This window comes from Cetorhinus maximus, chromosome 10, assembly GCF_964194155.1.
Source record: "Cetorhinus maximus chromosome 10, sCetMax3.hap1.1, whole genome shotgun sequence".
Classification (NCBI taxonomy): Eukaryota; Metazoa; Chordata; class Chondrichthyes; order Lamniformes; family Cetorhinidae; genus Cetorhinus; species Cetorhinus maximus.
Window position 1 is genome coordinate 99279022 of NC_135888.1, and position 16959 is coordinate 99295980.

Here is a 16959-nt window from a genome sequence, read left to right on the forward strand (position 1 = left end):
AAATGCTTCGAAAATGTGTCTTTTTTTCAGCAATATCTTGACTCTTCTTTCTCTCCCCTTGTCCAATCTCTTCCCACCTACATTCGTGATCCCTCTTATGCCCTACGTCATTTCAACAATTCCCAGTTTCCTGGCCCTAACTGCCTCCTCTTCACTATGGACATCCAATCCCTTTACAACTCCATCCCCATCAGGATGGTCTGAGGGCTCTCCGCTTCTTCCTTGAACAGAGGCCCTAACAATTCCCAGCTACCACCACCCTCCTCCACCTGGCTGAACTTGTTCTCTTGTTGAACAATTTCTCCTTTAATTTGTTGCACTTCCTCCAAATAAAAGATGTGGTTATGGTACCCACATGGGCCCTTGTTATGCCTATCTTTTTGTGGGGTATGTCGAACATTCCTTGTTCCAGTCCTATTCAGGTCCTCTTCCACAACTCTTTTCCAGTGCTGTATGACTGTATTGGTGCTGCTTACTGCTCTCATCTGGACCTGGAAAAATTAATCAATTTTGTTTCCAATTTCCACCCCTCTCTTAACTTCACATGGTCCTTATCTGACACTTCCCTTCCTTGACTTCTCTGTCTCCAGTTCTCTTGATAGACTGTCTACCAATATTCATTATAAGCCCACTAACTCCCACAGCTACCTTGACTACACCTCCTCAAACTCTGCTTCCTGTAAGGACTCCATCCCCTTCTCCCAGTTTCTCCGTTGCATCTGTTTTGGTGAAACTACCTTCCACAACGGTGTTTCAGACATGTCTTCCTTTTTCCTCAGCCAAGGATTCCCCCCCCACTGTGGTTAACGGGGCCCTCAACCGTACCTGACTCCTTTCCCTCCCTTCTTTCCCTCCCTTCCAGAACCATGATAGGGTTCCCCTTGTCCTCACTTTTCACCCCACCAGTCTCTGTATTCAAAGGATGATCCTCTGCCATTTCCAACAACTCCAGCATGATGCCACCACCAAGCACATTTTCCCTTTACCTTCCTGTCAGTATTCCGAAGGAACTGTTCCCTCCGTGACACCCTGGTCCATTCTTCTATCACTCCCACAACACCTCATCCCTTTCCCAATCGCAGGAGGTGTAACACCTGCCCCTTTACCTCCTCCCCGTCCAAGGCCCCAAACACTCCTTCCAGGTGAAGCAGCGATTTACTTGCACTTCTTTCAACTTAGTCTACTGTAGTCTACATAGGGGAGACTAAATGCAGACTGGGTGACCAATGCGGAACACCACTCAGTCCACAAACATGACCCCGACCTTTATGTTGTTTTCCATTTCAATTCACCATATTACTGTCATGCTCACATTTTTTTTCCTTGGTCTGCTACAATGTACCAGTGAAGCCCAATGCAAGTTGAGGAACAGCACCTCATCTTCTGATTGGGCTCTTTCCAGCTTTCTGGACTTAACATTGAATTTAACAACTTCAGACCATGAACTCTGTCCTCCATTTTGATTTTTTTCCCTCAAATGCCAGCAGTCTCTACCTTGTTCTCATGTTTTTGCTTTCATACAGTACTGACTCCTTTTCCTGCTATTAACACCTATTCTGGATTATTACCACTCCCTTTGTCTTGTGTTCCATGACATCTTTGTCATTTAATCTTTCCTGCCCTCAAATGAACTTCTATTTTGCTCCACCTGCCCCTCTTCCTCCAGTTCTGAAGAAGGCATGCTGTCAGACATGCTGAGTTTTTCCAGCACTTTCCGTTTTTATCCAAGATTTTACTACTTGGTCTTTCCCGGCCTCAGCAAGGTAGTGGTGTGGTGCAACAACTGATTTCAGTTTTACTTAACTACTGACGGGGAAAAGTGTCAACCAGGGTTCCTACTCTTGTACATGAACAATGCTGTAATTCCAAATGTGTGGAAGTCTGAAGGAGATTAGAGCCAGCGTGATGATCACATATCAAACAGTCCACTATCTCTACAGCCTCACAATAAAGCCACTTGGATAAGATGCTGAATGGCCTATTGTATTTTGTATCGTTGTTGTGTTAGTTACTCATTGCATAAACATTACAGTGCCAGTTTTGACTGCATTACTGCATTATCACATTCCAGCAGCGGCATTACAATGCCAGTTCTGTGTGCAGCATTATTATCTATTTATTACACTATTTATTACACTCTCTCATTGTAATTAATTAATCATCACATAAACAGCAGTAGTAATATGCAAAAAATTAAACCGTCAATATGGCATGTTAATTCGTAATATACTAAATTAAACATTGTAGCTCCCCGATTAAATGGAATACGTAGCAAATTTTATATATCTAGGCTTATTTTTTGGAAGATGTTTTTCCTGCTGCACACTGACCCCGGAACGCTTTAACTTGCTGCCGGTCCCATCCCCGGCTCCATGGCAACGCCCTGCTTGACAGCAGCTGCTTGTTTCTCAATGACGTAACCGCACAGCCTGCCAGCCAATGGCTGGTCTGCTCAATCCGATGACGCGTCTTCCGGGAGCAGATTCGGTTGGTGACGCAGATGTCTGATCATTAGCGAAGAAAATATATCGGAGGGGGGGGCGGAAAAAAAAGTCGAAAGAAGAGGAGAAAAGAGAGCAAGCGATTTCAGGAGACTGCGGCCCGTGTTTTAAAGCGAGTTACGGCGGTATTTTCAGACGTGACGGCTGGAAATAATCGAGGCCGGAGTGGTCTGTGCCGAGCTCGGTTGTTTGGGCCCGGACAGGTAAGTGTAGGATCGGCCCGAGTCCGGGGACTTGTTCGAGCAGCCGCCAAATTCAGTCCCAGCCACTGGGCTGCACTGAGCATGCGCCCAGTGGCTGCAGGGCCAGGAGCAGCTGCACATGCGCCACACTCGCGGAGGCGATGGACACGGATTGGGCGGGGGCGGGGAGCGGCAGCTATGGTTCCCTGGCCTGGGTGTCACTTTATCACTTTAGATTCAAACATTTTTAAAAATTAGCTACACCTATTTATAATACAACTGTATTCTGTATAAACATTGCCATAAGCACACACAAGGCGGATTTAACCACTCGCTTTTTTCTAGAAACAAGTACCTTGTTTACTGGTGGCGACAGTGTCATTTTACTGACGGGGAAACGGATTTACGAGTACTTTGCACTGAAAGGGAAATTTATGTGGTCGACCGACAAAAGCTGACTATTTTGCAAAATAAAAGCAGAATAACTAACTGCGTTTTCCTGCGGGTGTGTTTGTTTTAGTGTCTACCTGGTGTGATCGTCTCTGGAATGCCCTGGAGAGTTTGTTTTCTTGGTTGCATCGCTGGTCTTTACTTTTATCAACGCCTTTACGCACGCTTGATGTTTGTGGGGGGCGGGGAACGGAGGTTTCGTAGATCATTCCAGAAGGTCATTCAGATGTTTTCAGTGGGCGTACTTTTAGACTTTCTCGCCATGCATGAACGTTGCAATTTGTTGTGTGCGTTGCCCCCTTTCAGGAAGTTTCTATTTAATTTTCTGCTGGGCTCACCATTCAGGGTTTGGCATCATAATGGTTTGTTAGTGGCTGTGAAAGAGACACGTCATATCACTGTACCTAATAAATCGTAAATATACACTGCCTATAGTCTCAATATCTTTAGAGGAAGCATTCATGTTTTGAACATATTAAGTAACTAGACACTGCACTTCTTGCTGAATAGAAATGGCATTCCACGAACCAATCGAATCTGTTTTGAAAATGCTTCTGTTTTGACCTATTGTATAATAAATTATACACCATATAGTAAATATTATTATTCCTCTTCCCAGTTCCGCTCTTGTGAGATTGTGATTAGTTTTGAACGGATTTATATAATTGTAGACCAAAGATTGCATAGGATAAGCGGCATAGAAACAGGCCATTCGGCCCGACTCGTCCATGCCGGTGTTAATGCTCCAATCGAGCCTCCCCCTCGTCTTTTCTCAACTGCCCTAATCTAAATCTATCAGTGTTTTTTCCCCCGGATCTCACTTCTAAGTAGAGTACTTATTATTTACCACAGAATATACTGTCATATATATTATTTTCCAAAAACTTGCAACAGGTTTCTATGACAATATATGAAACATCAATATACACTAACAGTGTAAGTTGAACATTGAGGGGTGTAGATTACTCTATTTTCCCCCACCTCTGCTAAAAGTGTTAATGCCATTCTGACACTGGGCTCCTTTGGAGCTAGTAACCTTACAGTACTTCACCCAAGTACCCATTTCCCATTAAAATACCTGACTATGCTCAACAGGCAGTCATGGATAGAGCATTAGTTAACTAGTAGGAAGCGGAGTTGGGATAAATGGGTCATTTTTAGGTTGGCAGGGATCAGTGCTGGGCCCTTAACTATTTACAATCTATATCAATAGCTTGGATGAGGGGACAAAGTGTATTGATCCAAATTTGTTGACGATACAAAGATAAGTCGGAAAGAAAATTGTGAGAAGGGCACAAAGTATGTAAAGGGATATAAATAGGTTAAGTGAATGGGCTAAAATTTGCCAGATAGTGTATAATCTGGGGAAAATGTGAGTTTGTCCACTTTGGCAGGAAGAATTTTTTAAAATTATTTAAATAGATTGAGACTGCTGAATGTTGTGGTACAGAGGGAGCTGTGTGTCCTCATACATTAATCACAAAAATTTAGCAATCAGGTACAGCAAGCAATTAGGAAGGCAAATGGAATGTTGGCCTTGATTGCAGGGGAGAATGGAGTATCAATGTATGGGAAGTCTTGCTACAACTGTACAGGGCATTGGTGAGACCACAGAGTATGCATACAGTTTTGGCCTCCTTATTTAAGGAGGGATATACTTGCATTGAAGACAGTTTAGAAAAGGTTCATTAGACTGATTCCTGGGATGAAGGAGTTGTCATGTGAGGAAAGGCTGAGCCTATACTCATTTGAGTTTAAAAGATTGAGAGGTGATCTTATTGAAAGATATAAGATTCTGAGGGGGCTTGACCAGGTAGGTTCTTGGAGGATGTCTACCCTTGTGGGAATCTAGAACTTGGGGACATAGATTCATAGTAAGGGATCATCCATATAGATTGATAAAATGGGGACCACTGGATACTGATTCATAGCATGGACTTTTACTCTTGCTAGCCCAATAGTACTGAAAACAATTGTGTCCTGCCACTTTGACACCGATCAGCTAATTCTTCACGAACCTCTTCACTGATGGTCAAACCTACCATTAATCTTTTTTTATTTGTTAATGTAATATGAGCATCACTGGCAAGGACTGCATTTATTGCATATATCCCTTCGCCATTGGGCAAATGATGGCAAGCTGCTGCCTTGAACCCCTGCAATGTATGTGGTGTAGGTATGTCCACGGTGCTATTAGGAAGGGAGTTCCAGGGTTTTGACCAAGCAACTGTGAAGGTACGAAGATATATTTGCAAGTCAGATGGTGTGTGACTTGAAGGGAAACTTACAGGTAGTGGAGTTTCCATGTGTCTGCTGTCTGCTTCCTTTTAGATGGTAGATACTGTCAAAGGAGCCTTGGTGAGTTGCTGCAGTGTATCTTGTATTTGGTGTACACACTTGCCACCATGCTGCAGTACTGGAGGAAGTGAATGTTTAAGGTGATTGAATGGTGTTGAGCTTCTTGAGTGTTGTTGGAGCTGCACTCATCCAGGCAAGTGGAGAGAATTCCATCACACCTCTGACTTGTAGCTTGTACATAATGGATAGGCTTTGGGGAGTTGGGAGGTGAGTTACTTGCCATAGAATTCCCAACCTCTGGCCTGTTCGTTTTAGTTATAGTATTCATATGGTTTGGTCCAGTTAAGTTTCTGGTCATAGTGGGGATTCAGCAATGCTGCTGTTGAATGTCAAGGTGAGATATTAGATTCTCTCTTGTCGGAGATGGTCATTGCTTGCCAATTGTGTGGTGCAAATGTTTCTTGCCACATGTCAGCCCAGGCCTCAATATTGTCCAGGTCTTGCTGCATATAGACATGGACTGCTTCAGTATTAGAGGAGTTGCGAATGATCTGAACATTGCAATCATCATTGAACAACCCCACTTCTGACTTCATGTTGGAGGGAAGGCCACCAATGAAGCAGCTGAAGATGGTTGAGCCTAGAACTCAACCCTGAGGAACTCCTTCAGCAATGTCCTGGAGAAGCAATGATTGGCCTCCAACAACCTTTGTGATCGGCCTGACTCCAACCAGGAGAGAGTTTCCCTCAATTCCCGTTGATGCCAATTTTGTTACAGCTCTTTCATTCTACACTGTAAAATAAAATACTGCCTTGATGTCAAGAGAAAGCTCTTGCCTCCCCTCTGGAATTCAGCTCTTTCCATGTATGTTTGGGCCAAGGCTGTAATGAGGTATGGAGCCCAAGTGGCCCTGGCTGAATCCAAACTGAGCATTGATGGATAGGTTATTGCTGAGTAATTGCTGTTTGATAACATTGCTGACGACACCTTCCATCACTGCTGATAGACTGGGGCAGTAATTGGATGGGTTGGATTTGGTCCTTTTTGTGGACAAGCCATACCTGGGCACCTTTCCAAATTGTCGGGTAGATGCTAGTGCTGTAGATATAGTGGAGGAGGATAAGTTGGGGGAAGACAATGTCATTGTGGTAATGTCATTGGATCGGTAATCCAGAGACCCAGGCTAATGCTTTGGGGATATGGGTTTAAATACCACCACAGCAGCTGGCGGAATTTAAATTAAATCAATAAACCTGGAATATAAAGCTTGTCTCAGTAATGGTGACAATGACAGCACTCATTGATTGTTGTAAAAACCCATCTAATTCACTAATGTCTTTTGGGGAAGGAAATCTGCCATTCTTACCCAGTCTGGCCTTCATGTGTCTCCAAACCTACAGCAATATGGTTGTCTCTTAACTGCCCCAGCAAACCCCTTCAGTTCAAGGGCAATTAGGGAAGGGCAACAAATGCTGGCCTTGCCAGCGATACCTATATCCCATGAAGAATAGGGGCCTGACTAGTTCTGGAGCACACATCTTTAATACTGCACTTGGGATGTTGTCAGGGCCCAAAATCTTTGCTGTATCCTGTGCTTTGACATCATGTGGCTTGAATTGAATGGCTAAAGACTGGCAACTGTGATGCTGGGGATCTCGGGCAAGGCTGTGATGGATCAACCACTTGGCATTTCTGGCTAAAGATGTTTGTAAATGCTTCAGCCTTATCTTTTGCACTGACATGCTGGCCTCCCTTATCATTGAAGATGGGGATACTTGTGGAGCCATCTCGTTCGAGTTGTTTAATTTTCCACCACCATTTATGACTGGATGTGGCAGGACTGCAGAGCTTTGTACTGACCCATTAGTTGGGGGTTTGCTTAACTCTGCCTATAGCATACTGCTTCTGGTGTCTAGTAGTCCTGTGCAATAGTGTTACCAGGTTGGCCTGGTGCTGTTCCTCATATGCTGTCCTACACTGCTGATTGAAACAGGGTTGGTTCCTTGGCTTGATAGTAACTGTAGTGAGGAATATGCTGGGCCATGATGTCATAGATTGTGGTTGAACACATTTCTGCTGCTGGTGGCCCACTGCATCATGGGTGCCCAGTTTTTGAACTGCTAGATCTGTTCTGAAATCATTTTATTTCACATGGTGTTAGGGCCACAGAACACAATCGAGGGCGCCCTCTGTGAAGATGGGGCGTCATGTTTGCAAGGACTTTGGTTATTCCTACTAAATCAATCATGTGCATTTGTGACAGGCCGATTGGTGAAGACAAAGTCAAGTAAATTTTCCCTCTTGTTTTTCTAACTACCTGCTGTAACCCAGCCTGACAGATGTCTTTTAGGATTCATCAGTACTGGTGCTACTGAGCCACTCTTGGTGATGCACAATGAAGTCCCCCACCCAGAGCACATTCTGTGCCCTTGTTACTTGCAGTGTTTCTTCCAGGTGGTGTTTAACATGGATTTATCAGCTGAGGTGGGGTGGTTGGTGGTAATTTGCCCATATTTGACCTGATGCCTTGGGCCTTCATGGGGTCATGTTGAAGATTCCCAGGGTCGCCACTCCTGACTGTATACCACTGCTGCCATTGTAGGTGGGTCTATTCTGCCATTGAGAGTGTGCATACTTAACAATGGCGATGTTTGAATCTGGGGCATTAGCTGGAAGATATGACTCGGTCAGTCTGACTATGTCAAGCTATTGCTTAACTAGTCTGTGGGACATTTTTTTGGCACAAGCCTCCAGATGTTAGTGTGATATGAAACTGTCTAATTTCATGACTGATATATTTTGATAATATAACTTGTAGGTTGGGGATTAAAGTGTTAAATGTAAGACAAATAGGGGAAAAAAAGCCAAAAACTGCAGATGCTGGAAATCTGAAACAAAACAAAAAATGCTGGAGAAACTCAGATCTAACATCTGTGCAAAGATTTCAGAGCTCCTCTGATACAGTTTCCTTTTCTCCTTTTCAGTATGGATGATCAAACCTTTTACACCTCGTGTTCATCAGGACCTCCTGATAGCTCTTTGCTTCATCCTTGAGAGTAGGCCAACCAGTTCCCATCCACCACACTCCTCCACCTGGCTATACTTGTCATATCTGAATAACCTCTAGCTTTATCTGCTTTTTTTGTGCTAATTGGTATTGGCGCCATTTCTTGCTCTCCTGCAGATCTGAAAAATTTGATCAGCTTTGCTTCCAATTTTCACCCTTCCTTTGGCTTTGCTTGGTCCATCTCTATCCTTTTGCCCCCCGTACTCGACTTCTGTCTTTTGGGGACCAATATTCACTAAATCCACTAATTCCCACAGCTGCTTGGATTGTGCTTTCTCCCATCCACCTGCATAGTGTCTCTCTTCCATTCTTTCAGTTTCTCCATTTCCAATGCATCTGTTCTAATTATATCACCTTCAATACCAGTGATTTCCCCCCCCTCAATTGTGGTTGATGAGACCCCTGATTGTGCCCTTTCCACTTCCCACACCTTTTCCCCTTCTCTCAGAACTACTACTGTAGGGTTACTTGCTCACAGCTTCCACCCCACTAACCTCCATTCTGCCATTTTTACCTTCTCCATCAGGATGCCAGCACGAAATAAATCTTCTCTGAGCATTCTGAAGGGACTGTTCCCTCTGCAACATCCTGGTCCACTCCTCAATCACCCGCTTCACTTCCCAGGGCACCTTTCTATGCAAATGCTGGAGATGCAACAACTGCCCTTTTAGACCTCCTGTTTTCCTGCTCCATCCAGGGCCCCAAACACACTTTCTAGTTGAAACAGCAATTTATTTGCACTACTTTCAATTCAGTCTACTTCATTCACTGTTCAAGATGCAGTCTTCTCTATATTGGGGAAACCAAACACAGATTGGGTGACTGCTTTATGGAACGCCTTCATTTAGTCCACAAGTGTGACCCTGAACTTCTGGTCAGCTCTTGCTTTAATTTGCTGGCCCAGCCTCACTTTTGCCTCTCTGTCCCCAGCCTCTTGCACTGTTTCAGTGAAACTTGAGGAACAGCACCTCATCTTTCAATTAGGTTCTTTTATAGCCTTCTAGACTCAACATTGAGTTTAGTAATTTCAGAGCATGTCCTCTGTCACCATTTTTTGGGTGGCAGGTGCTGATGATTCTGCTATTCCCATTTACACCATCTGTAGATCTATCTTTTGTCTTTTTGCTTGTCTTATTATCGTCTCCTTTTGCTTTCCACCATCATTCCTTTTGTCATTTAACCACTCCTGTCTTTCACCCTATCTAAGCCTTTCCATTTTGTTCTTTCCTCAATTCCACCTGTTTCCATGCCTTAAAACCTCTTCCATCTCTAACTTTTCCAGTTCTGACAATAGGTCATCAACCTGAAGTGTTAACTTAGTTTCTCTCCACAGATGCTGTCTGACTTGCTGAGTGGGTGATTAAGGAATGAGCTAGCATTTTTCAGTTTTCCAGCATCTGCAGTATTTTTGATTCATTGTTAAAGAATCTTAATAAGTCAATACATTTTATCACTTATTAATAAGGATTAAATTGATTCATCACGCACTAGTGGTGTCAACTATGCTTTGAGCGAAGCACTAAGGAGACCAAGCGCATGCTGGCAGTGAGAAGGCAGATTAAATGAGGCATTACCTGGAATGAGTTTTCTTACTTAATGGCTAGTTTTAGGGTGCCAATTGTAAATACCTTGATGCTTTCAATTTGGCAGGGTCTGGGGAAATGACAGAAAAGGAGTAAAATATTTTAAAATAGTTTTAAATTTCAGACTTTTATTGTCCATCCAGTATCTTTTAATATTATTTTGGATTGTATATTGAAAATATCTTTTTTTCTCTAGGTTAATTGCCAAGAAAGATTGGACGAATTCTGTGTTTCTTCAATGAGGAACTACAGGTTGATCTTCTGCCACAACCTCAAGCAACCATAGCTGGCTAAAAAATGCTTATTCACTAAGGGTGATTGGTGTATAAGTTATTTTTTAAGTGGGTGTCTGTGCTCAGAGGTAGGTTTCTGGAATTAAAGCAATGTTATCTTACACCTTTGATCCGTTGACTCTGTTTGCTTAAGGATCTACAGACACAAACAATACCAATCTTCTAATTTTTAAGTTACCAGTTGATTCAAATCTTCAAACTTTCCCATGCTTTCACAAATCTTTTCAATCCTTTTATAAAATATTAGATACTTTATTTTTAAGTAAAATATTATCCCATCTAAACCGTTGTAAAATTGCACATAATATTGGACTTTATATATATTATTGAATTCAAGAATGGCACAGTTTAATTAATAACCTAAGTACCTGTACTCTCGTAGCTGTTGTGCAAGATCTTTTCAACATTAAATCAGTGTGATACACAGTAATCGCTGTTATTTTTGCAATTGTGCAATCTGGCCACCTGGTTATCATAAGTCTTATTAGGGGATAAGAGAGGTAAAGTTCACTAACTGTTCAGGGCTAGATTTTGCCCTTACTTCCTTCCACTCTAGCTGTAGTATGAGGCTTCTTTCCCTATCATGCCATTCCTCCACCACCTGTAATCCTAAAAGGGAAGAATAAAAAGAGAGAAACAGAGTTAAGGGGAAAAGAGCGAACAGAGAAAAGAGGAGATGGAAACAGCAACACTTGAGACATTGAGGACAGTAAAAGAGAACATTTACTTAGCATGTGCAAAGCCACAGGAAATTGACTAATTAAAACTTGTTTTTGCAGACTTTCTGCCAACTTCATACATACATTTAAAATGATAACTGCCTGTACAAACAGGGCCACTCAGTTCCTGATCTTATTACAGCCTTGATCCAAACATGGACAAAAGAGCTGACTGCCCTTGACATCAAGTTGGCATTTGACCAAGTGCAGCATCAAGGAGCCCTAGCAAAACTGGACTCAGTGGGAAACGGTGGAGAACTCTCCACTGGTTTGAATCACACCCAGCACAAAGGAAGATGGTTGTGGTTGTTGGAGGTCAATCATCTCCATCCCAGGACATTGCTGCAGGATTTCCTCAGGGTCGTGTCCGTCCATCTTCAGCTGCTACATCAATTATTTTCCCTCCATCGTAAGGTCAGAAGTGGGATGTTTGCTGATGATTGCACAATGTTCAGCACCATTTATGATCCCTCAGACACTGAAGCAGTCTATGTCCATATGCAGCAGCTCCTGGACAGCATTCAGGGTTGGGCTGAAGTGTGGCACGAATGGCACTTGCCACTTAAGTGTCAGGCAATGACCTCCTCCAACAAGAGAGTCAAACCATCTCCCCATGACATTCAGTGGTAAGTAACCATCACTGAATCCCTTGTCATCAATATCCTGGGGGTTACCATTGATCAGAAACTGAACTGGACTAGCCATATAAATTCTGCGGCTACAAGAGCAGGTCAGAGGCTGGGAATTCTGTGGAGAGTAACTTGCCTAGTGACTCCCCAAAGCTGTCCACCATCTACAAGGCACAAGTCAGAAGTATGGTGGAATACTCTCCACTTGCCTGAATGAGTGCAGCTCCAACAGCACTCAAGAAGCTCAACACCATTCAGGACAGAGCAGCCTGCTTGACCAGCACCCCGATCACCACCTTCAATTATTTGAAAAGAAACACCCATCCACCACCTTCAATTATTTGAAAAGAAACACCCATCCACCACCTTCAATTATTTGAAAAGAAACAATGTGCAGGATTACGAGAAGAAGGCAGGAGAATGGAACTAGCTGAGTTGCTCATTCGGAGAGCCAGTGTAGACACAATGGGCCGAATGGCTACCTGCTGCACTGTAACAATTCCATGATTCACAATACAATCCCTCCACCACTGAGACACAGTGGCAGCAATGTGTACCATATACAAGATGCACTGCAATAACTCACTAGGGCTCCTTCGAGAGCATCTTCCGGGACTGTGACCTCTTAACACCTAGAAGGATGAGGGCAGCAGATGCATGGGAACTCCACCACCTGCAATTTTCCCACCAAACCACACATCATCTGACTTGAAAGTATATCGCCGTTCCTAAAATCTTGGAACTCCCTTGCTAATAGCACTGTGGGTGTACCTACTCCATATGGAATGCAGTGGTTCAAGAAGGTGGCTTACCATCATCTCTCGAGGGCAATTAAGGATGAGCAGCAAATGCTGACCTAGCCAGTGATGCCCACATTCTGTGAAAGAATAAAATGTTCTGTATTTACAGAAACACTGGATGCATTGCAGAATTAACAACAAATTTAATTTTAAAATGCATTAAAAGCTCAGTAATTTGCATTTGGCACCTACTATCCTACTATACTTGTAGGTGGTGCGGTGATGAGTTTTTAAAAATCTCAATGTCATGTTTTGCTTGTAAAATAATAGCCCAATTCCATATACATCTTTGAGGAGAATGGGCCAGCTATTATGGGGAAAAAATTGTAATAGTGTTGAAAACAAAATCAGAGCATGGGTGAAAATGTGAATCAGAAAAATTAAGGCCCCTTCAAATGAACAAAATGTTGTTGTTTCAAAAAAAAAAATCCATATGCTCCAAGTGTGAAATTTCCCCCTCTGAGACACCTCCCTGGTGATGTAAAATCTATGGACCCACCCTTTTTAGCGCAAAAAGACAACCGTTATTATATTGCACCTTTAACATAAAACATTCCAAAACACTTCACGGGCATCACAACACCGAGCCTCATAAGATATTGGGGCAGAGACTGAAAGTTTTGTCAGAGAGGTAGGTTTTAAAGGAAGAAATAGGTTTAGGAAGGGAATTTTGGAGCTTGGGACCTAGGCAGCTGAAGGCAGAGCCACCAATGCTGGAGAAATTAAAATCAATGGCCAGAATTAGAGGAGAGCAGGTATTTTGCAGGGTTATGGAGATGGAGGAGATTGCAGATACAGGGAGGTATGAGGCCATGGAGGGATTTGAAGACAAAGGTAAGAATTCTGAAATCTAGGTGTTGCTTAACCAGGAGCCAGTGTAGGTTAGCAAGTTTCGGTGAGAATTAGATTTAATGTGAGTTTGGGAATGGACAACAGAGTTTTGGATGGCCTCCAGTTTATCGCGTGTGGAATGTGGGATGCTGGCCAGGAGTGTGAGAAAATAGTCAAGTCCAGAGGTAACAAAAGCATTGAGGGTTTCAGCAGCAGATGATCTGAGGCAGGGGTTGAGTCGGGTGATGCTGTGGAACAGTCTGGTTCAGCCTCAGTCGTTAGGAAGAGTGATGGAGTTAATAGCTAAGGAGTGGAATTTTTACCAGGGACCAAAGACAATGCTCCAGTCTCCCCAATATTTGGTTGGTGGAAATTTCTGCTCATCCAATGCAGGATGTTGGCTAAACAGTCCCCCAATTTAGAGACAGTGACGAGGTCCAGAGAGAGTGGCGAGGTAGAGTTGGGTGTTATTGGTGTACATGCAGAAACTGATATTGTGTTTTTAGATGTTGCTGAAGGCTAGAATTTATTTGAAAAATATGAGGGAGCCAAGGATAGATCCTTGGGGACACCAGAGGTAACTGCTGGAGAGCGAAGAGAAGGAATTGGTGATTTTTTGGGCTATGATTAGATAAGGATGGAACCAGGCGAATGCTTTTCCCATGCAGTCAGATAAAAATTCAGCGTTACTGGAAGGGGGTGGTATGCTCAACCATGTTAAAGCTGCAGATGGGTTGAGAAAGATAAGGAAGGTTAGTTCAACTTTATCACAATTGCATAGGATGTTATTTGTGACTCCCGAGTCGTTTTGCTATTGTGGTGGTGTGGAGACTTGAGGGATTCAAATGTGGAGTTCCAGGATGAATTTCGCAGTTGACAAACACATTCAAAAAGGTTGGAGATTGCATGGAAGTTTGCGAGGGTGAAGAGGGCCAAAGGTTTTTTTTTGAGGAGAGGAGTGCTCATGGCAGATTTGAAGGAGAGCGACAGAACCTGAGAGAGTTCTAAGACACTCTTCCCCATTCTGGCCCAGAGGATGCTTCCAACCCACACCCCCCTAGCCATGTGTCTGAGTTCAACCTTCACCACTCTTCTCCCCCCATTCCACAACCACCCCAGTGCAGCCCTTGCCTCCCTGCGGCCCCTTCCCTTGACGCTGTCCACTTTCACCCCCCACTCCCCTAATGGCTGTGGAAGCTTGAGCGCTTCCTACTGCGGTTAGCTTCCTACTGCGGTTAACTTTCTACTGGGTACCCACCTCAATCTACATCTTACCTACAATCTTGTCTAACCTGGATTTAAAAAGATCAAGTATTTGGGTGAAGGAAGATAGTTCCAATAGAAAAATGAAAAGGGTTTGGGAATTCAGTTCCTGAAACATTAGGAAATACCAGAATATTATATATAGTAAAAGTGCACTTGGACTTGATCGCTTTAAATCAATGGTCTGAAGATACGTTGTTTGTTACATGCTATGACATTTCTATTGATGCAAAACCATGTCATCTGACGCATAGTGAGTAGTGCCAGAAGCGATTCGTTATTAAAATGTGTTTTCGTTTCTCTTGTGTTCTCTCATATAAACTGATCTTTAAGGCACTTTCTATATGAATCTAAAGTGAGGAAAGTGGTTGACAAAATTCCAATAAAAAGCTGCTAATAACATTTAAAAGAATAATAAAAAATCCAGCATAGCGAGTCAGGAGAATGTATGTCCTGGAAGGGCAATATTGAATGCTTGCAATGTGTTTTTGTGGCAATTTGAGTTAAATCCAATTTAATTGTTTCTTTTTAAAATGTCATGGTGGCTGAGTGGTTTAGGTGATGTCAAGTATTGAGCTGAGCACTGGAGTTTGAATACTGTCCTCACCAATAGGGCAGTATTGGTTGCTTGGATTGCAACATTGCATCCAATTGAATAACATTGGTGTTTGGAAGTGGCCTGCATTGCTGTGATGTTAGTTTCTGTTGAGCATTTTGGTCAGAATGACTATGCTGCTAGTTTTGTATTTAAAGAAGAAAAGGTAAACCAGTCAAATCGCTTTGGTGGGGGGAGGGGAATGTTTGTGCATATTTCTTTGCTTCAACCTGCAGAGTATGGACTCCAGTGGCTTCTAACATTCCTTGGCAACAATAAGGTTCCCTTGATTGTTTTTTTAGATGCTTTGTTAATGTCTTTGTTTAAAGAGCACAGCCTCTCAATGCATAGGTTCAAACCCAGATCTATCACTGTTAGTGCAATTTCTGAGATTATCAGGCTGTTTTGAAACTTGATGAATGCATCTTCTCGTGCATAAGATTGTTTGTTTGTTTCCTCAAAGCTTTTCCAGGTAACTTGTGGGGAAGCTGCAGAATAGACTTTTTTGGCTAATATTTCTATGTTATTGACTATTATTATGTTCAGAGGGCGTGAGTACACATGCACACTTGGTACATACATCAACACACAAATATGCACTTACACATAATCTCTGTACTACCAAACAACTATTTAGAAGTTGAGTATGCTGGAAAAAAGAGACATGCTTAAGCTTTTCATCTTGCATTCATCAGGACACTTGCAAGAATACCAATGTAAGGGGAAAACAACAATTTATACTTTGTGAAGAAAGTGCTGATTGGTTGGCAAGTGGCATTACTATGGAGAATGCATCAGTGGGTGACTGATGGTTAACTTCCAAGCATTGTTTGAAATTTAAACCAGGTAGCATGACCCTGATTGGTCAAGGCATTGCCTCGAGGAATGAGTCAGTGAATGGCTGTAACTTATTTTGATTAGCTGAAACAGGCGCAAAGTGTTTACATGTTCTTTGTCTGTAAAGAACAGGGCCCTGTGTATTAATATATGTAGTTTCTAGTACTTGCAAATGTGCCACACTGTGAACTCGACTTCCATAACTGTTTCCACATTCCCTCTCAAACACATTACAAACCAATGCTTCTTATCTTCATTTCATCTAAGTAATGTCCCAAAAGATCAATGAGAAATCTAAAAAATGCACTTCCAGTGTGCATGTTCTGCCTGACAGGTCTTAGACTGAACTTTGAATGGTATCACACTTCAAGGAGAAGCATAAACTAAGTAACTCCTAAGACATCAGAATACTAGATCTGGTAAACACACCCACAGCAGGATCCCATTTTTCTTGCCACATAAATGTCTTTGACCAATTACAGCCCCATACCATCAGTAAAGTGATAGAAGGGGTCATCAACAGTGCTATCAAGTGGCACTTGCTTAGCAATAGCCTGCTCACTGATGCGGAGTTTGGGTTCTGCCAGGGCCAGTCAGCTCCTGACCTTATTACAACCTTGGTTCAAACATGGACAAAAGAGCTGACTCCCAAGGTGAGGTGAGGGTGACTGACCTTGACATCAAGTCAGCATTTGGCTGAGTGTGGCATCAAGCAACCCCAGCAAAACTGGAGTCAGTGGGAATTGCGGGGGGAACTTTCTGCTGGTTGGAGGCATACCTAACACAAGGAAGATGGTTCTGGTTTTTGGAGGTCAATCATCTCAGTTCCAGGTCATCACTGTTGGAGTTCCTCAGTAGTGTTCTAGACCCAACCATCTTCAACTGCTTCATCACTGACCTTCCTTCCATT

At 42.9% G+C, this 16959-nt stretch overlaps 1 protein-coding gene across 2 annotated transcripts in view; it reads left to right on the top strand.

The window, feature by feature from the left end:
• The first annotated feature begins 1968 nt into the window (after positions 1-1968).
• Positions 1969-16959, top strand: part of LOC144685874 (protein FAM13B-like) — a 176334-nt gene continuing 161343 nt past the window's right edge. For both annotated transcript variants that reach the window (XM_078550870.1, XM_078550871.1), the window contains exons 1-2: positions 1969-2704; positions 10279-10443. The gene's annotated coding sequence lies outside the window, so the exon portion shown is untranslated. The remainder of the gene's footprint in view (positions 2705-10278; positions 10444-16959) is intronic.